We start from the raw sequence: 5,566 nt of genomic DNA on the forward strand, positions 1-5,566 counted from the left end.
CTTTGCTTTACCTTCTGTGGAAATGAATTGATAATCCTGTCTGACACACTCAACCACATATTCTACAAATCTCTTGCTTTAATTAACTAGTGCCCAGAAAATAAGGTGTATTCTATTAGATTAACTACTATATCACATAGACCTAAAAATGTACATAACTCAAACACAATAGATGTTTTTCTTGTTCCCATAACATGCTGAATGGGGAGAAAGTTGGTAGGCTGGCCCTCCATGTAGTCATTCCAGAGGCCCTGCCATTTATAACATGTGACTTTTAGGGTTACCCTGGAAATCATCTCCACTCCAGTGGGTGGAAGGAGAAAAAGATATGGAAGAGGGAGACACATGGAAGGTTTTTGTGGGCCAAGCTTAGGAGGGGCTGTAAGTCACTTTCTCTGACATTCACATCTAACTTACCAGGGAACTGGGGAATATAGGACGATCTAAAAATGGGAGAATGCATCATTAGTGATTGGCTATCTGTCTCTGCTGAGTAAAGGGCTAGGCCAGCCGTGGGCAAACTACGTCCCTCGGGCCGGATCCTGCCCGTTTGAAATGAATAAAACTAAAAAAAAAAAAAAGACCGTACCCTTTTATGTAATGATGTTTACTTTGAATTTATATTAGTTCACACAAACACTCCATCCATGCTTTTGTTCCGGCCCTCAGGTCCAGTTTAAGAACCCATTGTGGCCCTCAAGTCAAAAAGTTTGCCCACCCCTGGATAGTGGCTCTCAATCATAATTGCTTATAATGGGAGAATGCATCATTAGTGATTGGCTATCTGTCTCTGCTGAGTAAAGGGCTAGGCAGTACATACACTAGGGAACTTCGTGAGGGACCCAGTTACTTACTAACCAAGGAGCATGCAATCATAAAAGGACTCCTCAGTGGGATAGATTGTTGTGTCATAAGAATGTCTTCCTGACAAGTAGTCCCTAAGAAGAGAGAAAGGCCATGTGACTCAGAGATAGCCTACCTGGGACTTAGCCTCTGTGGCCAGACTTGACCTGACCCTGCCATATTGAGGGAGCTTTTTTCTCCTGATTTCTCATCATTTCTTGTAATTTGTAGTGAAAACTTCCTTATACTTCGCCTCTGAGAGTTTTCTGATGAATTGTGCCGACGATAGGCAATTACTAGTACACGCATCATCATCTACTTTGACTCACAGGGATTTCTGTATGGAGATGGGAGTAGAAATGAAACTGCCCATGGACTAGAACTTCTTAGCAGATGTATTTCTGGTCTTATCCCAGGATGTGGTTTCCTTCCAGTACTCTTGGGAGGCTGGAGGGAAAGGGAGGAAGATACTCTGTCATGTCCAATGTTTGGAACAAGTCTCAAGGACCAGGAATATGTTTATCGTGTCATCTTTCAATGTTTTGCATCGTCATGGCAATGTTATGGATTCTTGCTGTGGTTCCGTTTTCCCACCTGGAAAGCAGAGACTGTTGTTGTTTGTTCTCTGCTTTTGTTCCACTATGGACTACATGAAACTTCCTAGGAAATTCCAAGATCTGAAGCTTATTTATGGGTCATATGGGAAGAAATGTTAATGTGTTCATATATGTTCATTCATATTTAAAATATCTATTTGACAAGTTCGTGAACGTTAGCAGATCAAATCAGTGTTTATACCTTCATTTAAACAAGCCCTCATCATTATATACTTTTAGGACAGAGAAAAAAAGTATTTAGCTTTGTGCCAAAATAGCAAACATAAATACAAGTCATCAATTTACAAGGCCTTTGAGCATCATTATCCTACGCCACCAAACTCACACGGATACACACAAAGCTCATTAATCTCAGTTTTAAACAAAAAAAATATGCTAAGAACTAAAATGATTTTTAAAAAAATAACCACAATTAATCTGACAAACACGTAGCTAAGCCTTAACTGAGCTGACCTAACAGGAAATTACTATTTCACCTTCTGAATCACAGCTGGGATCAGCTCATAACAATCACCATTTAGACCTAAACCAGTACCGTGTGTATGTCACAACTAAAAATGACATTGAACTAAGAGTTACAGCAGGATTGGGCAATTAACAACTTATTCATTTATTGCTTTTTTACATTGCCAAGGCAATGTGCGAGTTTAGCAACTTCTCTCTTAAGATCTTCTATGCCAAAAAGTTATTCAAGTTTGTAATTTTTAGAAATTTTTATTTCATAAAGAACTAACTTCATTAAGGAGTCAAAGCTAACCAATACCAGACTATGCAGATTTAGATAGAATCTAAAATTTATTTTATTTTTTTTTTAGCTGAGAAAACTTAGGCACAATTCACAAAATTGCTAATTAATTCTTCCCTGCTTCTGACCCTTGGGTGTGTTTGTAAATACTTTCATATTACACATGTGGCATCAGCTAAACCAGGCAGAAAATCTCCAGCTCCAAGAACATTTTTACAGCTGTTGTCACCTGTCAAGTAGGACTATGAAGAAAAAGTGATATATACTGCAACCCACAGAGAAGATTCTAGACCAAGACAAGAGACTCCAGTAGCATTGTCTTCTTTATTAACATAATTGAAACATATTGCTGATAAAACTTTTGTGACTATTCTAAGCAACAAAATTTCACTCAAAATATTTCACTGTGAAATGGTGTTGCAACTCGAATGTAGGTTTTGTGAATGAATTGGTTTCCATAAAGCAAATCTTGCTCTTAAAATGGCCAAATCAGTGACCAAAAAGTGACTCAAAAAAAAAAAAAGCTTCCCCCTCCCCATGCCAATCCTTGAGACCTCCTGGATCCAGCTGCGTTCTGGGCCCTGGGACTGAGGAGGGAACGTGTGTAACTCAGTCCTAACTAACTGGCACAGATTAATAGGACACTCCCAACGCACACAACTGAGAAACCACACGTTGAGTTTACTGAGCAGCCATAGGAAGGTGCAGACTGGATGAATTCAACCAAGCATCTTCATCCTCATTACCACAATGCTATTTCTAAGGTGTCCTAATTGGATGAGCTATACCCTTTCCATCTCCTCTGTTGGCCTTCCCGCAGTAGCCGTGGGAGAGATCCTGAGCTTTTCATACTCCACTGATTGATTTTTGACAAATAAAATATAACATGCTTCTCTTAGTCCCCTAACGTGTGTGTGTGTGTGTGTGTGTGTGTGTGTGTGTGTGTGTGTAGTTTGGGAGAATAGATTTGGGCTGTTAAGATACAAGTTGTTTTTCCCTGTAATTCTCTGCCTTTTGCTGTAGATTGATTATTGGGTCTCGCTTTCTCCTTCATTAGAACAGCAAGTTCTTTTATTCTTTGTGAGAAGCTGGAGCATGAGACCAGAGAACGTCGGGGAAAGGTAGGCCAAGCTGAGACCGGAAGAACAGTGTCTCTAGAAGCTCCAGCTCTGGGTTTCAGGCACTTCAGTAAGAGACTTCCCTCCCCTGTTCCTATGTACATTCAGGGAAAATGAGAGCAAGAGGCTGCCTGGGGGAGGGGGTGGCAAATGAGGTACCAGCCAGCAGCACAGAGCCCCCCGCCCACCCCCCAGCCAGAGGGCCATTCCTTGAAGAGACAGTCCTCAACACAAAGGGTTTCCCTCCTGCCTGTTCTTACTCATACCAGCCACTTTCAGAAAAATGGGAGGAACATTTTTTATTGGTGGACAGAAAATGTGGCTCCAGGCCCCTCTTGATATGATCACCCCAGCCCAGGCCTTTCTCACAGTCTTGGAGCCACGCCAGCCTTGAGCTGGACTTTGTAGGGAGCAGCAGGACCCCAGAGGGGAAGTCAGAGCCTGGAGGTTAGCTGATCGGTTAGCCTATCGGCACCTGGGGCACTAGTTCAAACTGAATCATCGTTCTGGTGTTGACATTAGCTGGGTCACAGCCACACTGTCCTGCCCTGACTGAGTGAGAAGCTCTGACCTCCCCCTTAGCAAAGGAAGAACAGGGCAGAATGGGGAATGGGCAATTCTACCCAAAAGGAGATTCACTTTTCCTTGTTGTAAAGCTATTGTAACAAAATCCCTGTGATGTACCAAGATAAGACCTGCCCCCTTTTCTTCCTAGAAATCTACTTCTATTTTTTCTCCTCAGCTCATCTCCTCTCCCTTCCTGAGTCTTCTCACCCCCACACGGAGTGCACAGAGCAGCCCCGTTCTCTCTCATGGGATGTGGACTAAATGGGGCTTAACCCTTTTTACGCCATAAGTGTCTATAGATGCAAGCGGCGGATTTTTTTAAATTCAAAATATCGTGGCGTGTGGGGATGGTTTCCGTATTGGACACATGCCAGTTAACTGGTTAACCAGAGTCCAGCCGAGTAACAAAGATTAAAGAGACTAAAATTATCTTGTCTTTCTCGGGTCTGCTCCTGTAGAGCCTCATAATGCAGTCTATCCGTAAACTCCATATCCTTGAGGATGCCATTCCCCCCCCCCCCCTGATGTACCAAGATAAGACCTGCCCCCTTTTCTTCCTAGAAATCTACTTCTATTTTTTCTCCTCAGCTCATCTCCTCTCCCTTCCTGAGTCTTCTCACCCCCACACTGAGTGCACAGAGCAGCCCCGTTCTCTCTCATGGGATGTGGACTAAATGGGGCTTAACCCTTTTTACGCCATAAGCGTCTATAGATGCAAGCGGCGGATTTTTTAAAATTCAAAATATCGTGGCGTGTGGGGATGGTTTCCGTATTGGACACATGCCAGTTAACTGGTTAACCAGAGTCCAGCCGAGTAACAAAGATTAAAGAGACCAAAGTTATCTTGTCTTTCTCGGGTCTGCTCATGTAGGTTCTCATAATAAAATCTATCGGTAAACTCCATATCCTTGAGGATGCCATCCCCTGACCCCGACCCCGGGAACCCAGTTCCCCGTTTTCCTGTTTCTTTGCCTAGACAAAGGCTTTTCTTTCTCCCTCCAACACTAGCGTCATCTTGAGCATTCTGGGTCTTTCTTAGCCTTCCACTTTTTCTGTTTCTTTGCCTAGACAAAGGCTTTTCTGTCTCCCTCCCTCCAACACTAGTGTCATCTTGAGCATTCTGGGTCTTTCTTAGCCTTCCACAAAGCAATTCTTTTCTTGGATTCAGAGAGTTACTTTCTAGGATTTCCTCCAAGCTGTTGAGATTTCTTGATTTCCATGGGGAAATCTAGCTACAGCCTTCCTCACCATCACATTTTCCCTCAGAACTGCCATATACAAAGCCATATATACAAGCAGCACCTGGGTCAGACATAATTTAAGAGAAAGACGCCAGATAAAGGCTAAAAAGAGTAGAAATCACATATTAGCTGGTTAGTAGCATGGGAACTGGAGGGGCAGAGGCCATGTGATGTGATAACCTAAGGGTCCGGGAAACAACATCCTTTTGCTGGGCTCTCTACTTGCTGTGTGACTTGGGGCCAGCCATTTAATTCAGGGCTCTCTGCTCCCTCATCTTTTAAAGGAGAATGTTGGATCAACTAATGTCTAAAGTTCTTTTCACTTATGAATCCATGATCCTTAGCCATGAGCACTAAGACCCAAGAATAGACTCTTTCCTTCCCTCCTCTGGAGATTATTTCCATAATCCAAGAGGAATAGCCCTCCTGGATGCT

General features: G+C 42.8%; 1 long non-coding RNA gene across 1 annotated transcript; it reads right to left on the bottom strand.

The window, feature by feature from the left end:
• Positions 1 to 2,046: 2,046 nt before the first annotated feature.
• On the bottom strand, positions 2,047 to 4,931 carry LOC102252164. The gene is made up of 2 exons (XR_001359656.1): positions 4,826 to 4,931; positions 2,047 to 4,411 (listed from the first exon to the last, which is right to left on the bottom strand). It is a non-coding gene; the product is annotated as an uncharacterized LOC102252164 (long non-coding RNA).
• Positions 4,932 to 5,566: the final 635 nt, after the last annotated feature.

The sequence above is a fragment of the Myotis brandtii genome, unplaced genomic scaffold (assembly GCF_000412655.1).
Source record: "Myotis brandtii unplaced genomic scaffold, ASM41265v1 scaffold678, whole genome shotgun sequence".
Classification (NCBI taxonomy): domain Eukaryota; kingdom Metazoa; phylum Chordata; class Mammalia; order Chiroptera; family Vespertilionidae; genus Myotis; species Myotis brandtii.